Source organism: Ahaetulla prasina, chromosome 1 (assembly GCF_028640845.1).
Source record: "Ahaetulla prasina isolate Xishuangbanna chromosome 1, ASM2864084v1, whole genome shotgun sequence".
Lineage (NCBI taxonomy): Eukaryota > Metazoa > Chordata > Lepidosauria > Squamata > Colubridae > Ahaetulla > Ahaetulla prasina.
Window position 1 is genome coordinate 54,640,934 of NC_080539.1, and position 18,544 is coordinate 54,659,477.

Here is an 18,544-nt window from a genome sequence, read left to right on the forward strand (position 1 = left end):
ATGTAAGAAATTACAAAATATATTTACCATGAAAGTGCTTTTACCATGTCAATTTATTGTACTGGAAAGTGACTAGGTAGTAGGCTACATCCAGTAATATGGAATCTAATTTTCCTTATTAAGAGTTACTCTTGCCCTCCTCCATACCTCTGAAGAACTATTTAGATATTTTCAAAAAATCCTCCCAATCCCTCAGATATTTAAGGTGTGCTGATGAATGCAATGAGTTAGAATTAGAATACAGCCTACTTGTACCACTAATCTGCATCTGTAATACACGCTAGGTATAGGTATATTTCTGGACCGCAGCCTAAAAACAGAAATGAAGACCCAAATACCAATTTGTATTGGTACTATGTTTCAGTTTTTCTTCCCCAAAGTATTGTCATGGAAAAAAGTCAAAATATAATGTGGCTACCATCCCCAAAATATTTACCTGTTTGTCTTGTATCGAGTCAGTGTGGACCTAAATTGAATGATTTTCCACACATTGATCTTTTTGTGTGTGTTCCATTTGTTTGTTTAGCCTGTGAATGGTTTGTTTTTACTGCATTTTAATTAATTTACAACTTTATACTGTTAATTGATTTTTGTCACACACAATATTATAAATAATGCAGTGTTGGGTGTATGTAAGTATTTCCAGTTTTACAAGATGAATTGTTTGTGCTATTTGGTCCACCAGATAGGTTTATTAGATGGCTCACAACAAATAATTCCCAAATCTTATTCTTCTAACTCAAGAGATTTGCTAAATTCAGATGTATTACATTATTTCCTAACGTATTTTTCTATTTCATCCAAATGAATTAACAGTACTTTCTGCTGATTCATGCGCATTGTGCCATATGTCCATGACTGATCCTAAATCACCTGAAGTGCATCCAGATGCTTTGTTCAGAGAATTCTACAACTGTCTCCTACTTGCATGCTAACATGTATCTTCCAATCAAGAATCTTATAGCTTCAACTTTGATCACTGCTGCTATTTTTTTTCTGATGAAATCTTTCCAATAGATAGGAATTATGGAGTATAAGAGTAGACAGTGACAAGGTGGAGCATGTCTTTTAAAGATACAAAAGCTCTCTGAGTTAGACATATCAACATGTGGTTCAGAGACTATGATTTTCAAAAATATCCTCTGTGAAGCTGAAATCTTATATTTCAGATTCTCTTTATATGCTTTTAGATATTGTGATATATTATGGATATAAGCAGGTAGAGAACTTAACCAATAAAACATTTCATCTTCATATCTCATGTACTGACTTTATTACCTAAAGTGCTCTTAAAGGCATAGGAAAGCCAGAGCAAAGAGATATCTAATCTACCTTCCTGCACAGAAACTCAATTATCTCATGTGCCTGGATTTTGTAACAATTAGGATTTTGTTCTGGAATATAATGGCTGCATAACACATAAATGATTTAAGGAAGAACTGCACCTCATAGTTTTAATTAGTCGTTTTCCTGCCATCACCTTTGCAAGGCAAAGTAAAATGCTGCAAAAGAACACAGTGTAAATGTAACTTGTTCCTTCTGTTCTATCCACCCCATTCCATATTTTTTTTTATTTATTCTATCTTTTTTCATATACAACTCAAGGTGGCAAACATCCCAATACTCCTTCCTTCTTCTACTTTTCCCTCAACAACTCTGAGGGGGCTAAGAGAAAGTAACTGGTTTTTCATTCCTAAAGCAAGACTAGAACTCCGTTTCTAGGTCAGCAACTTAACCACTACACCAAACTGGCTTTTTCTTTCTTTCCTCAAATTTATTTTATCTCTGTAGGTTTTTTTATAAAACCTACAGATAAAATAAATTAGGGATGTTTAATCTGATTGACTGTATTCTCTATATAGTCACATTTTATTTGAAACCATGAAATTGTTTCTTTAGCATATTGTAAACTCAACCAAATTTTATTAAAGGAAACTGGTTTTTAAAAAACCATAGCTTAGTAGAATCCAATCTTTTTCTAGACAATAATTCCATACCTCTATATTTATATGCCAAATTATTTTTTGAAGTACAAGACTGTTACTATATTCTATGTTACTTACAGCAGTTTGAAATTGTTTTCATATATTCATTGTTTTGATAAAATGTTAAACCAATGGGCATTGCATTCGATTCAGAATCCCAATAGCTTACTGCATAGTAATATTTCAAGGATAAATTAGTATTATTACAAACATGTCTATAATTTGTCTTTCCTTTGTTATGAAGAATATGTGTAAGTTTTATTAATATGTATATTTTCAAGCATTGCTTAAATATAAAATAAAGTATCAAATATTACTATTTTCTTATTTGGCTAGATAAATGGAAGGAGACATGAACATAAATGACACAACAAACGTCTATGGAGTAAGAATGTGTGATTCTCTATATACACCAAGTTTGTGTTCCTTTAATCAAATGAAAGGTACAGAAACCACTCCCTAATCAGATTTCCACTTATTGGATTGTTCATATACTATAATACAATGTTTTTTGCCCCTCAGAAGTTGCAGAATGTCCATGTATAATCGGTCCTACTACATATTAAATGTGTTTCTATATGTTTTGGTAATTTCCACTGGAATGCAGGAAATTGGAAACATATTGTTTCCTTTTACACATTAATTTTAATCCTGATAATTTATTTGTGAGAAGTTGTCAAGTTATTCATTAGTTTGCATTTATACTTCTGGTCTCTCAAACAGTGTGGCAGTGTATCTATAGCTTCTCTAGATTGTGGGCTTAAAGCTAGATCGGCCTTATGTTTCCCAGTATATTCCTACAAAGATTGTCCAGCTCACATACTGGAATAGGAACATATAGAAAGTAAGTTGAACAGATTAGTTAACAGTTAACAACTGCCACATTATTCTTTATATTCAAAATAAAAATTCAAAATATCTACACATGCTCATTATCAATTATCTACAAATGCTCATACATATACTAAATCTTTCATACCATCCTTTGTTTTGCAACAAAATAAAATAAATGTGATCATTTATCAGTTAAAAAGTAAGAATTAAAAATAGAACAATCTTTTATTCTACTTGAAACAAAACAATTTAAATTGTTAGAAACAGAAATGATTACGTTATAGAAGTATAGATGCCTACTTCCCATTATACCAAATTTCAAATTTGCCAGTTTACTGGTAGGGGGGTCCATCTATGAAAAAGTGACTGCTGTAAACTAAGATTTATGACTAACAGACTAGGGCTGCACAGTATAGAACCTTAGATCTGATATCAAAAGGTAGCTGTCTCCTACACATCAAAGAACTTATTTAAATTTGAATATGAAGCACTACTGGGTAGCCCAACTGCAGAGTGTCAAAACAAGATGTTTTCAGTTTTTAATTTTGTAATTTCTTTAATACAAATTATACTATTCAGAAACAAATCTAAAATTAGACAACTGCTTGAAAATGGGTTTTTTCCTGTTGTGCTATTATTCTAATAAAGTTTGACCTTCCCAAAGAATTGATAAAGTAAGTTCTTCAAAAGTTTTTTGTTTTATCAAAATGACATAATAAAAGATTGTGAATGTCTAAACTGTGAACACCACCTGTGCTACATATGAATGATTGAGAATATGGGTAAATACTTTACATGTATCTGAATAAGAAGCAGCACTCCTAAGATTGGCAGAACAAATAAGCACTATCTCAATAGAGATAGAATCAATGTCATCCTTTGAACATAAACACTGTGTCCTGGGATTTCTATGTGGTAAGATCTGCTGCTGGAAATAATGATAAATATATCCAGAAGCTCATCTTTTCAGTGTTTGAAAAATATGTATAAATCTAGGCCTAACAAAACATATTTAACTAAAATGTAGTATATGCCAGGTATATGCCCAATGAAAATATGATTTTTCACAATGTCTCCTTTCAAAGTTAGTTTCTTTGATGCCATTCAAATTACTTGCCAAATAACAAATCCTTTTCTTTCATGAGACTTAATGAAGTCAGACATTTTATTGAATGTACAGTATAATTTACTAAACTATTAAATATTTTAAATGGGTGGGGGAGGGGGATTATACAGAAAATGTACATTAATTCCTAGAAGGAAAGCTACTAAACAATATATCTGATTTTTTAAATTTAATCTTTTTCATTGGTTTCTTGATATATTTTACACCAGATATATTAAGAGAACTAACTAAACCAATGTGTAGACAAACCCCTTTTAAACAATTGCCTAGATGCAATGGTAACTGCACTATCCAGTTTAGAATGACAAAAAGCAATGAAACATGTAGCCTAATGATAAACGCTAACACTTAGAACTTTGCTGAAGAGCTACTATTTTTATTTATTTATTGCATCAGTTATTTACTAGAAAACATAATAATAAACCAAGTCCAAATCATCTTTCTTTCATTGAGGATATCAATGGCTCTACAAATAGATGGAATTAACTTCATTGTTGTCACATTAAATTTATCAAGCCAATTGTTTCCTAATATTGTTTCTTACATTTATTCAAAAAGTTTTAATTAATTCTGAAAAATTAGATCAAATAAAGACTTAATAGTAGGAAATTACTGGAAAATGCAATATATCTACTAGTTTGCCCATTGTTTCCTCTGAAATTTAGTATCTAAAAAAATAAACAAAAAACCAGTTATATTAAAACCTGCCTCCACTTCAATTAAGTATTCTGAGATTACAGAATTTAAGACTACTTATACTTTAAATAAATATGTTTTACTCTTTTAGGAAGCCTTCAAAACAGAAATCTAATGACAGTGGAAGATAGGAAAAACTGTAGTCCTTTTATTATGCTCCCTTACTTGGTTTTCTGGAATAAGACCTCACTGACACATGTAAAATTATGTAATTATAAAAAAATTTGAAAGGCCATCCAATTTGCCAAGGTCCTCCATTTTTAATCCACAGATCACACGCTGCTTTTCTTTAAAGTTATTTGCATCACATAGATGTTTTCCTCCATGTGATTCATACATTCGAAGCTGGACTATTTCAAGGGTTTACATCCCAATCTGGTAGGGAACACAGGATGATAATTTCTATTAAAAAAGCAACATTTAACAGGGGTAATAATTGCCATTTGTCCCCATAACCACTAGTATTCTTCATAAGAAAGTAGTTTATAAATGAAAATAAAGACGTAAGAACTTTTTAAAACGAATGCTAGTTGTCCTACACAAGAAATCGGGCTTGTAATTGTTAAAAGTATTAAAATACGTGGCACCCTCAACCTCCGTACAATTTTTTCTCCAGACAAATTAATGAGTCGCAAAAGATATTTCACCCCTTTGGAAATCATTTCATAAAGGTGAAGAAGTTCCCCGTTTCCATTTTTGTTCTACTTTGAGAGAGGGAAAGCAACTCCACGAAGTAGAGGAAGACGACGCCCCAGCCGAAGGGGAAAGCCTCGTATTAAAAGCATTTCAAAATGGCGGCGGCAGGGAACGAAAGAGAAGAAACTGCGCCACAAATCCTGGCCGATGGCCAGGCAGCGCCATCTTCCCTTCTCCCTGACCCTCCAGCCGCCGAGGCACGAGACCGGCACGGAGAAAAGGGACTCTTGTGCGGAAAAATTGGCTCCGTCGACTGAGCTTTGGAAATGCATGTTCAATTCGGAAATTCTCCTAGATTATACAATTTAGGGAGGGTGAAATTAAGCCCTATAAAAACACAAAGGCCTGAGTTTCCTTCGTCCTTCTCTCAGCAAAAATCGACCATTTCTGCAAATCTACTGTACATGCATTCCCTATTAAGAGTATTGTCCACTCAACTACTTCATTTCGAATAAAAAGGGGGGGAAAAGCATCAAAAATGATCCATCGGATTTTCAATCCATTTTTTATATATTTCTCTCCCTCCCCTCCAGGTCTTTAACCAAAACCAATTCACTATCATTTTTTGAAAAGTTAATCCCATGCTAGATACAGATAACAAGAGTCTTCGAAAGGCAAAAACGAAAGCATTGTTACAGATGTAGAATATTTATTATACTTGCAGCTTAAAAAAAAACACATAAATTTACAACCGAAAAGGATTTTAAATCCTACCGACCCAGAATTACATACACCGAAACAAATCACCATTTCCATTCCTTGAAACAATGACGCAAAGACAAGAAATCGGAGGAAACTGGAGACAAAAAAAATAGTAATAATAAGAAACGAAATTAAGAAGGGGAAAAAAAGAATCCCCGTCAAAAAGCGCAACCCATGCTAGAAAGGCGGTGAAAATGAGTACGAGATGGCAAGAGATGGTCGCTGAAAACAAATCCAACCGGGGAGGCAAAAGAAAAGAAAAATCCTCGGCAGCCTCCCGCCCAGGAGCGAGAAGACGGAGCGTCTCCATTTTCCTGAGGAGGAGGAAGAAAAAGTGTTCCACAGACCAGAGAGCTTTAGAGAAAAGCAAAGAAACGAGGGGGGAAAAAAAGAGGGAGGAGATTTGAAAAGATTATTTTTCTTTCTCCCTCTCCCTCACACACACACATACACACTTGATTCCCCTCTTCCTCACAGACACACACCCTCAGTCACACTGGCAGACACATACACACACACACTTTCTCTCCCCCTCTCGACGGCCAAGGGGGTGGCCAGGAGAAAAAAAAAAGCCCAAACAAAACAATAACTAATTTTAAACCGGCTCAATCAGTGAGTCATTAAGAGGGGCTTTTCTTCCTCCTCTCTACATTTGCATGGCCTCCGTGAGAGAGGGGCAGCCCCCCCCCCATCCTCTCCCGCCGCCCACCTTGCAGCTATCAGCCTAGCCCTGAAACCTTATCTGTCCTCTCTCTCTCTCCCCCCCCTTCTCTCTCTCTTCGCTCGCTCTCCCTCCTTGTTTGCCTCTCCCCCTTTAAGAATCACATTTTGGAGGTGCCCTCAGTAGCCACCACCACAGCCTCTTCCTGCAAAAGAAATAAATATTTCATTTCCATGTGAATTAACATCTGCCCACCAAGCACCACCCGCGCAAAATCGCCCTCCTCCTCCTCCTCCTTTCCTCTCCTCCTCCTCCTCCTCTTCTTCTTTTCTCTTCTCCTTCTTCTTCCTCCCTATGTCCCCCCCTTCTCTCTCTCTCTCTCCTCTCCTCTCTCTCCAGATATATATTTATATACCTAGCCCCAGAGCCAATAGCTCTCTGGGCTGAAACCTAATATCCTGGTTTTGGCAACTCCTGGTTGTTAATTTGCTCCTCTTTCTTTTCTGTCTGTCTGGAGATAGATTTTCCCCCCTCTCTTTTCCCTCCCCGAAGGAAGGGAGGAAGGAGGTTGTGTGTTTTTTTTTTCCTTGAAATTTTTATCACAAAATTATAATACACTCAAAGGGAAACTCACCGTCATGAAAAAGCAGTGCCTTGTCAACGGGGTTTCTTCGCCATCACATCAGGGGCTGGCAGTGTAAGAGAGAGCGAGAGAGCGAGAAAGGGAGGGGGGAAGAGAGGGAGCGAGCGAGCGAGAGAGCAAGGAAGAGAGAGCGAGGATAGCGAGAGCCCAGTGCGGGAGTTCCAGCTACTAGGCGAGGAGAGAGGCTCAGAGGCTGCGGGGACGCCGCTACCGCGTTCACATACATTATTAGGAGCGGCGGTACTGAACTATCGCTCGCTGCTGCTGCTGTTGCTGCTGCTGCTGTGCCTGCCTGCTTGCTTTAACGCTGGGCAAAGAAGACACTTTCGAAAGATTGGGCTTGCTTTGAAAAAAAAAAGAAGCTGAGTTTGAGGCTTCGAAGGTATAATCTGTTGACCCTTCGCAGGAAAGGAAAAACTTTTACTTTTAGTTAATCGGGAAATGACTGAATGTCCTCGTCTAATTGGAACCAACGTTGCGATTTATCAACCCCTTTGGTCGGTTGCTGCATTTTTATTTTGAGAAAACAAGAAAAGCACTGCTTTAACTTAAATTCTCCCCTTTCCTTCCCTCCCTCAAATGACGTAAACAAAGGAAGTGGAAAAGGTTTGGGATTATTTAAACGGAACTGCATGTTAGAGGTAAAAAAAACCGAAAGCTGCCCATGCACAGTCCTACTAACTTTATTCGGTCCTGAATTCTTTCTCATTTATTATTGCTATGCTTGTTAACATGCTGTCAAAATAGAGTTGCAGGTTGCAGCACAGCAAATTTAAGTTTAGGATATATAAGGCATCTTTTTTGGTCCCCCAGGCCCCCAAAATAATGTGTGAAAGTATGGTACAGCAACTCAAAATAAGTAAATAAGATACCTAGCTACCATTAACAATCTGCAGATATCATCTCAAGACCTCTCATGATCTTTGAAGATTATAAAGGATAGATGTAGTGAAGTAGACCTAATTTTTCCTGTCTTCAAAAGAGGAAAAAATAATTTCAGGAGCTAAATAACTAAGGCAGGATACTTGATGTTGATACATACCAAGGAACAAACTATTGAATAGTCAGTTTGTCAGGATTTAGAAAATAGGCATTGCTTGGCAAGAACCACAATGGACAATGGACAATTTGGAATGAGCTGCCTCCGGGGTTGCGCCAACTCCCCGACCTCCGGACCTTCAAACGTGAACTTAAGACTTTATTATTTCATTGTGCAGGACTGGCCTAAGGGTAATTTTAAATCGAAATTTTAAATGGGTTTTACGTCGGTCTATGACCGTTTTAGTTTCATTTGGCCTATTAAATATTTGGTTTTAATTCTATTTTAAATTTGCTATTTGTATTTTGTGCTTTTAAATATGGCTGTAAACCGCCCTGAGTCCTTCGGGAGAAGGGCGGTATAGAAATTAAATTATAAATAAAAATAAATAAATAAAAATAAGTAATGGCAAACCAAATTAATATTTTCTGAGAGAATACCAGTTTAACTGATCACAGGAGTATGGACACAGCATCCCAACTTCAGCAAAGCATTCAATGATGTATTTCATGAAATTCTACCTGTTTACAGGAAGCATTAAGATTCAGTAGGTTCTTGTTAAACATTGAACAAAAGCCATATGCTAAAAGGATCTTGATGGATCACAAACTGAGCATTTTGCAAGAAAATAATTTTATTTGGCTATCAGGAAAAAATTGCTAATAGTAAGAGCAGTTCACCAAGACCATCCAAGACTGATAGACTTTCCATTTGAATTATTTAAAAAGAGGCTATATGAGTATGTGGTGGCCACCTGTGGTGGCCCAAGCACTCTGCCAGCGAAAAAGGGCTCCTGAGCTCTGTTTTTGGCTGCAACTGCCTCCTACAGCTCTCTGCCTGCAAAAATGGGGCTCGGAGGGGTCGCGTGCATCCCCCCCCCAGCTCTGTTTTCACTGGAAGAGGGCTCCGTTTTCACTGGAAGAGGCACCGCAGGCCAGTCCTACGCTGTTTCCAGGGGGCCCCCGTGGGCCAGATCTAAGCACCCCATGGGCCAGGGGTCCCCAACCTTGGCAACTTTAAGACTTGTGGACTTCAACTCCCAGAGTTCTTCAGCCAGCAAATTCTGGGAGTTGAAGTCCACAAGTCAAAGTTGCTAACGTTGGAAACCGCTGCCATGGGCTGCATCTGGCCCACGGGCCTTGAGTTTAATACCCCTGCTCTATTTTCTTTTGTGTGCCATTCAGCAAAATGAACTTTCTTAAAGGGAAAATTGCTAATTTCATAACTGTTGGGGAAATTTTAATCCCCCATCCTCGGTACTATTGCTTCCACTATTTTTAGAAAGAAGTTTAAGCTATGCTTTTCTTCAAGTATCTGTATACATATGCTTGAAAACATAGACATAGCTTAAGAGTGTGATATCTGAGTGCTGAGAAATAATTTATTGAGGGAAGGGAAGGATACTGCAAAATCTTCATGCCCTCCCCACTCCAGGGGGAAGGATACTGCAAAATCTCCATTCCCACCCCACTCTGGGGCCAGCCAGAGGTGGTATTTGCCGGTTCTCTGAACTGCTCAAAATTTCCACTACCGGTTCTCCAGAACCTGTCAGAACCTGCTGGATTTCACCCGGTATAAACCATCATGACTAAGTCCTAAATTAAGTGTACTTCATAATTTACAGAGCTTTCCTGAATTTGATGTATTCTAAGATCGCTGATGTGTTTTCATTTCTTTTAGATAACTGATATATTTGTTTCTGTCTCTGCTCTGCTCCGCTTATTTGAAACTACATCATCCAGTTCAGTCATAGAAATATGTAACTGGGGTCAGGCATCTGATAGTTGCTTTCATGTTACCCTTTCACCTTCAAAACTTATAGGGCAGTGACGGTTAACCTTTTCAACATCAAGTGCCAAAACTGGAGCACACACACACGTTCTCGTGAATCTGCCCCTGGCCACGCGCTGGAGCACCAGAACCTGGAAGAGAACAGCTGGCCAGTGCACATGTGCACGGCAGCCAGCTGCACTTCCAGGTTCCGTCGCACACATGCATGTGCCGGAACCCAGAAGAGCAGCTGGCGCAGAGAGGGCCTTTCAGATGTAATAGCGGAATGGTGACAAGGCATCAGAGTACTTGAGACAAAACTTTTGCACTTTATTAACTGACCTACTTTGTTTCTCAAAAAGAGTTTCTCGTATGCAAGTCAAAGGAAGAACTGAAGAAACCAGACTGACCTTTAGTTCCACGAAGAATCAGTTGGTAATGGATAATATTTAATTTGTTTGCTAAATCCCAGATGTCATAGATGAAAGTTTATTTTGGGCAAAGCAAGTCAGAGTCCTAATCTGTGAATCTTTGGGGGTCGGGAGGGAGGGCTTGCTTATGGACATCCAAACAGAATGCCCAGATAATCTTTCTCCATTTTAAATAAATATGTGCTGAATCCCAAGAATCTATTCAAAGATGTAATAAGTAATTACAGTAGTTTACAGTAGTTGAACTGACTATATTGATTTTGAAATTCTGTGTTTTCAGTTGTCTTTTTTTGGTTACCCTACCAACTTTACTTAGATGCAAAATTGCATTATTATTTTGATACCCCCTTGTATGACAGAATTGGTAGAATTCTGTATTTCTGGTTTGTTTTCCTGGAACTGGGACAGAATGAGTCCTGGGTAGAACATTTAGGAACTCCTCACCCAGACAGTCTAGAGGAAAGCAGGAGGTTAAGCTTAATGGTGGCAACATGCTATAATTATTTCTGATTGGGGGGATTCTGGGGAAAAAGATCTTGTAAGCAAAATTTTACATTTTAGAATAGAAACCTGTGGAATTATGTCATTGTTTTTGTTTGTTTGTTTGTTTACATTCTCAATAGTGGCTATTTCCCACATAGCTTTTTAACTTCATTCCCAGATTGTCAGCTTTTCTTGTACACAATCAAGTAAATCTATCCCAAAACATGTATTGAAAAATATAGGTGAGAGACATTAGAAATGTATTTCATTTCATTATGATTGGGAGTGATCTTACTCCATGACATGTGGTAACTTAAGCACTAGGCACAGATTTTATTTTCTTTGCATTCTTCCATTAGTCAGCCGGAAAGGGAAGAGGTGAAGTAGAGCACTGATTGGATTATGTTGCCTTTACATTTCAAGGTCAGTCTAATTGCCAGTCAATTTTAAACTGCTTTATGAGAGACAGGGAGGTAGGAAAACTATAGCATGGAAATCTCCTTCTAGGGAATGCTAGAGTTTTTACTATGCTGAAAAGGTACTACAGTCAGACAACTGCATGTCATCTTCAACTGCTATTTTTTCCTGCTATTTCAGGAAATTTGTGCAGGGTGAAATGGAATTCTCTCTAACTCTTTCTTCTTGCCTTATACATTATTGTCTAGAACTGAGGTTCTGAATTGGCAACTAGCTATGAATTTAAGCTATTTACTTTAGTGAAAAATGTCCAGAAAGATAAGGAGAGAAAAAAGTAAACGTTTCATTTCCCTCCATCTCTTTCAAATCCTACATATATAAATTCAACTGTAAGCTGATCTGAAGGATCTGAAATAAAAATCTCCTAATCTGAGGGAATGCCACAAAGAAGAGAGGGTCAACCTATTCACCAGAGTACCAAAAGGCAAGACAAGAAACGATGGAAACTAATCAAAGAGAGAAGCAACTTAGAGTTAAAGAGAAATTTCCTAACAGTGAGAACAATTAACCAGTGGCATGGCTTGCCTTAAGAAGCTGTGGGTGCTTCATCACTGGAGGTTTTTAAGAAGAGACTGGACAGCCATTTATCTGGAATGGCATAAAGTCTCCTGCCTGAACAGTGGGTTGGACTAGAAGACCTCCAAGGTCCCTTCCAACTCTAAATTGTATCTAAGTACATGATAAACTTCTCCTAAAACTAAAATCCTAAGGTATTTCAGGATCCCTCCACAATTGGATATCTGCTTTCCTATCAAACAGACAACAAGTGGTCAAAATTGGCAATGCTCTATCAAATCCTGTTCCTGTCAAAAGTGGTGTTCCCCAAGGCAGCGTTCTTGGACCAATGCTCTTCATATTATACATCAACGATCTCTGCAACCATATCACAAGTAATTGTGTTCTCTTTGCTGACGATGTCAAACTATTTAACACCAACAACAACACAGCTACCCTTCAAAAAGACCTTGACTTTGTATCCGAATGGTCTAAAACTTGGCAACTCCAAATCTCAACCAGCAAATGCTCAGTCTTACACATTGGAAAAAAGAACCAAAACACTAAGTACAAGCTTGATGGACATTACCTTACAGATGACCCCCACCCTGTTAAAGACCTTGGAGTTTTCATATCAAATGATCTAAGTGCCAAAGCCCACTGCAACTACATCACAAAAAAGGCTCTAAGAGTTGTAAACCTAATCTTACATAGCTTCTTTTCCAAAAACACTACACTACTAACCAGAGCATATAAAACATTTGCTAGACCAAGTCTTGAATACAGCTCGCCTGTTTGGAACCCATACCACATTTCTGATATCAACACAATTGAACGTGTCCAGAAATATTTCACAAGAAGAATTCTCCACTCCTCCGAATACAGCAAAATACCTTATGCCACCAGACTTGAAATCCTGGGTTTAGAAAATTTAGAACTCCGCTGCCTTCGACAGGACCTGTGTTTAACTCACTGAATAATCTATTGCAATGCTCTTCCTGTTGAAAACTTCTTCAGCTTCAATCATAACAATACAAGAGCAAACAATAGATTTAAACTTAATGTTAACCGCTTCAATCTTGATTGCACAAAATATGACTTCTGTAACAGAGTTATTAATGCTTGGATACATTACCTGACTCTGTGGTCTCTTCTCAAAATCCCAAAATCTTCAACCAAAAACTATCTACTATTGACCTCACCCCTTTCCTAAGAGGTCTATAAGGGGCGTGCATAAGAGCACAAACGTGCCTACCGTTCCCTGTCCTATTGTTCCTTTTCATTATATCCAATTAATATAGTTATTACATACTTATGCTCATATATATGCTTATATATTATATAGTTATTTCATGTTAATACTTATATATACTGTTATGACAAAAATAAATAAAATAAAAAAATAAATTGCTGTCTAGATCAGGGGTGTCAAATTCAATTTCATTGAGGGCTGCATCAGGGTTGTGTTTGACCTCAGAGGGCTGTGTGTGTGTGTGTGGCCGGTGGTGGGCGTGTCCATGGTGGGTGTGTCCATGGTGAGCGTTTGACACAAGCTCAAGATGTATTTTTTTTCCTTCTTTCTTTCCATAGTTCTTTACTATAACCATTTTGTAACTTTTCTATCAGATATTACGGGCAAACATTTATTACTTATTATTCATACTCCACTAAACTTTTTATTTCTAAATTTATACACCATTGTTTAATAGTAAATTGCTTTTTCAGGTAGAAAAGCTATTTATACTATTGTATTTTTATTCTTCAATTAATAATAAAAATACAATAGCATAAATAACATGATAATACAAGATCTAACAACAGAGGTAAATTTCCAAGATAGTAAATAGAAATGGCTGTCAGTCATAGATTGTTGATTGTAGATTAAACGGACTTGAGGCCAGTCCTTTGATTTTTCCAGGCTGGCCCCACAGGCCAGATTTAAGCACCCCACAGGCCGGATCCGGCCCATGGGCCTTGAGTTGGACAACCCTGATGTAGATGAACTTTTATGTTTTAATGCTCAACTTCTAGGAATGGGATACTGGGGGAAACAGGTTTAATTAAGACAGACTTCCCCTTCTTACCATACTGCTTACAGAAGTATATTATTTTCTAAACTGAAAGACTTTAAAGTAATAATAAGAATAGCTCAAGGATTTATGGTTGATGGATTATGGAATGGACATTATGGACATTATGGAATGTCAAATCATATTTTTTTGTAAAACTAGTGAAAAGTGAACATTGAAGAGGGGAAGAATTTGGCTTTTTCAGGTTCTCCTACCTCTTTCCCACCTACCTCTTCTTTCCTTCGTTCCTTTCTATCTTGCTTACTTTCCCTCTTTGTTCTGCTGCTTCCTCCTTCCCCTTCTCCCCTTTTTCCCTCCCTCTTCCTGCCTTTCCTTCCTTCCTCTTCCACCTTCCCTCCCTCTTCCTTCCATTTCTTCATTTCTCCCTTTATCCTTCCTTCCCTTCCCAGCAGAGAGCTGCTGGTTGGTGGGGGAGGGAATAAGGGATTGCAGGAAAGGCCATGAATTTGCTCGGGAATGTTGAAAATGAGGATCATGTGACTACAGCAGCATGGCAGTGGCAGGGCTGAAGCAGCAACAGCCCAGCAGTGGTAAAGCAACCACAACTTTTCCAAATTTCTTATCCTCAGAAGCAATGGGTCATAGCATTCTGTAAGTTAGCTTATTTGAAGTACCTTGGCTGAAAAGATTTTGCCATGTGATACACCATTGCCACCAGTTAAAAGTTACAGAGAGTTTTAATAGCATATAGATTATTTATCAAGGTTCTAAGAAGTTTGTTCATTAAATGAATACTCTCCTGTTTACTAGGAGGAAAATCTGATAGAAGGGATAGTAGGATGATCCCTACCAATGTGCATGTGATCACTGGGCAGTTTGTAGGTTAGGTTTTTTTATACAGATTGATAGTCCTATGGCACATACACACACAAAAAGAGAGAAAGGGTTGAATACCCAGGAAGATAAAGATGAAAGGAGCATCTAAGTTCTCCAAGGTTGCTGTGAGGTTATGAAGAAAAAATAATCAGTTTTTTCTCTACTCATAGGTGATGCTGGGTAGGGATGGAAAGATGCCAGGGAGTCCATGAAATTTGCCTTGAAACTGTCCCTCATGAAACATATGAGGGTTGGAATCATGAATCTTTGACTCATTTATTTGCTTGTTTGTTTATATCCTGCCTTGATTTTTTTATAAATGACTCAAGGCAGCAAACATATCTAAAATTCTTTTTTCCTCCTATTTTCCCTACAGCAACAATCCAGTAAGATGAGTCGGGTTGAGAAAGTCACTGGCCCAGAGTCATGGCTAAGGCAGGACTAGAATTCATGCTCTCCCAGTTTCTAGCCTGGTCCTTAACCACTAGACCAAATTGGCTCGCTCTTAGGCCTGGGGCAGTGCAATTTATGTTGATATATTGTTTTGCTAGCGGAAGATTGGAAGATGTGGAGACACCTGGCCATAGAATTGCCAAGAGCAGGACTCGACTGAATGGATAACATCATCATTGTTTTGCTCACTCAAGGATGAAAGGGATGCATAGATTTATGTGGTCATGAGGAATTATCTTGTGGACAAATGTCATAATAGAGAAATTAATGAAGCAAGTCCAAGCTAAAAAAAATAGGCAGACCCAAAGGACTTCTGTGGAATACAATGTACCTTTATTTTATATTAGTAAGAACAGAATGCAATTTTCATATATGCATTGAACAGTTTAGAAGCGAAATGGATTAAAAGAATGTAGACATTTGGGATTATTTTATTTCCTTTATTATTATAAAATCTTGCCTCATAAGCAAAAGTTTGCTTCTCTTGTCATTTTTCTCATTCTTTCATATTATCTGTTAGGAGAAAATAAATACTGCTGTTGTTAAGAAGATTTCTCAGGGAGTAACTTTTCACACAGTAAAAACAATGGTGCATAGGCCATTCTCTGCCTGTACCTTCAGCTAATCCTTGTTAAAAACTACCATACTTTCTCTGTTTTTTGCTCAAAGAGATATCAAAGAAACTTTGGAACCAAGGACAGCACATCTGCATCACAAATGAAACAAACCCATTTTCACCACTATTTTATCAAAAGCATTCAGAACATTACATAATTTGAAATCAAAGTATCACATTTAATATTGTATAAAATCGTTCTAATAGTAATTATTAACTTAAGTCTTATTATTTCTCATTGGGACTACTGCAATGTGTTGATGTGTGTACATTACATTTGTGCTTTAGCCCTGCACTGGTTTCCTATTAGCTTCTGATTGTAAATCAAGATTCTAGTTTTATAATTAAAGCCTACATGTTTTGACACCAGAGTACATACATTTCAAACCACTTTCTCTGCCTAGTTTCTACCCTCCTATCTTGAATACTTTGGGGGACTTCCTTATGATTCTCCACTTTTGTGAAGTAAAAGTTGGAGGTTTATAGTTATATTTTCTCTAACTGCCTATACTTTGGAAAAGTTCCCCTCCCCCAATTGTACTTGGTTTCTACAAACTTTTAAAAACAATTCTTTTGGAAAGTCTTGGAGGGATAAATTGGGACCATCAGATTGAGTGACTGGCAGCTGCAGGCTAAAATTTCAGAAGGCGGAGAAGATATGTGTAGCTGTTACCATTGCCATGATCTCCAGTTTTTGCTTTTTTTAACCAAAAAGATCTACACTTTAATTTGGCAACTAATGTATAGCTGGATACATGTAACTTATTAAGCCATGGCTTAACATATTGTCTGAACCAGTGGTGAAATCCTAATTTTTTTACTACCGGTTCTGTGGGCATGGTTTGGTGGGTGTGGCAGGGGAAGGATACTGAAAAATCCCCATTCCCTCCATACTCCTGGGGAAGGATATTGCAAAATCTCCATTCCCACCCCACTCTGGGGCCAGCCAGAAGTGGTATTTGCCAGTTCTCCAAACTACTCAAAATTTCCGCTACTGGTTCTCCAGAACCTGTTGGATTTCACCCCTGGTCTGAACCCCACTACTTGCAGCTGATTCAATAAGCCAGTTTAACAAGGTGGTCAGGTAGATAAAAAGGCAAATTTGATTCAACTATGTATTAGTATGCAGATGGCATCTGTCAGAAACATCTTCAACAGCTCACCTGAAGCAAAAGAAAGCAATTCCCCTTTTTGTTTTGTGTGTGTGTATTTTTCCAAACTAGCAACTGAAGATCACTCCTTTCTTTGGATTATTCGAACAGAATAGTTATTATTTAATTATTATTAAAATATTAATAGTTAATATTTTCCACTAGGGACTGAAGCACTTCTTCCTCCAATTTTAATAAGACCTTGATTAAATAATCCAGGAATAGAAAACTAGCAATATACCTGCATAAATATAAATTTATAAATTAAATAAACTAGAATAGCAAAAAAATTTCAGATTAACCCCAAAAATGTGAGCCTATCTTTTACATGCAAAAGTAACATAAGTTCTATACAAAACATGCAGAATTTTCAAGGCTGGCAAAGCCAGTATGAAATGAATAAGCAAAGCTTTACATTAACATGGATTTCTATTGTAGATCAGAATTCTACAATGAGCAGCAATTATTCAAGCTTTTCCAGAACAATTTTCGCATATTGTTGATTGAACCCAGTTGCATTCCAAGTCTGCATTTTTCTCCAATTCTAGAAGCCCAAGAAAAACTTGGATGAAAATGACACGTATTTCTTCCAAGTCCACCATTCCTAAAAAGAAAAAGGAAAATTTATAAGTGTTAGTGTGTGAATGTGGTGAAAGCAAGGATTGCTTGTCAAGATAGAAAGGTACGGAGAGAAAGTATAGTAATAAATATTGGTGGAAATTACGCTTACAATTCTAATTCCTTTCTTCAATGCCTTGAATATTTATGGCTTGCTGTATCTTACTCCTTTTCACAATTTGCATGTTGCTTACCCAAAAAATGGAACCTGATGGGTATGTGATATACATGCATAGGTAGTCCTTGACTTACAACAATTCATTTAGTGACCGTTCAAAGTTACAATGCACTGAAAAAAGTGAGTTATGACCATTTTTCAGAGTTATGACCTTTGCAGAATCCCCATGGTCGCATGATCAAAATTTGGATGCTTGGCGACTGACTCATATTTATGACCATTGCTGTGTCCCAAGATCATGTGATCCTCTTTTGTTACCTTCTGACAAGCAAAGTCAATGGGGAAGTCGGATTCACAACAACCCGGTTACTAACTTAAAAACTGCAGTGATTCACTTAACAACTGCGGCAAGAAAGGTTGTAAAATGGGGCAAAACTCACTTAACAAATGTCTCAACAGAAATTTTGGGCTCAGTTGTGGTCATAAGTAAAGTACCTGTACATCTAAACTACCGTTTTGCAATTTATGTCAGAAAAATCGTTCTCTGCGGGTCAGTAGGAAGACGGAATCGTTAACTATTTGGACCAAAACTGAGTTCAAACTCACCGCGCTACCTTTCACCTGAAAGACGGTTGGTTGGTCTC

The 18,544-nt window shown here is 37.4% G+C and overlaps 1 protein-coding gene across 4 annotated transcripts in view; it reads right to left on the minus strand.

Annotated features, from left to right (window-relative positions):
- The window catches only part of BICRAL (BICRA like chromatin remodeling complex associated protein), a 29,884-nt gene extending 22,414 nt beyond the window's left edge, over positions 1-7,470 (minus strand). The window contains exon 1 of one of the 4 annotated variants that reach the window (XM_058165255.1): positions 7,335-7,470. The gene's annotated coding sequence lies outside the window, so the exon portion shown is untranslated. Of the gene's footprint in view, positions 1-27; positions 6,770-7,334 lie in introns of those variants that run through there. The other 3 variants (XM_058165257.1, XM_058165256.1, XM_058165254.1) reach the window with 3 other exon arrangements.
- Between the last annotated feature and the right edge of the window lie 11,074 nt (positions 7,471-18,544).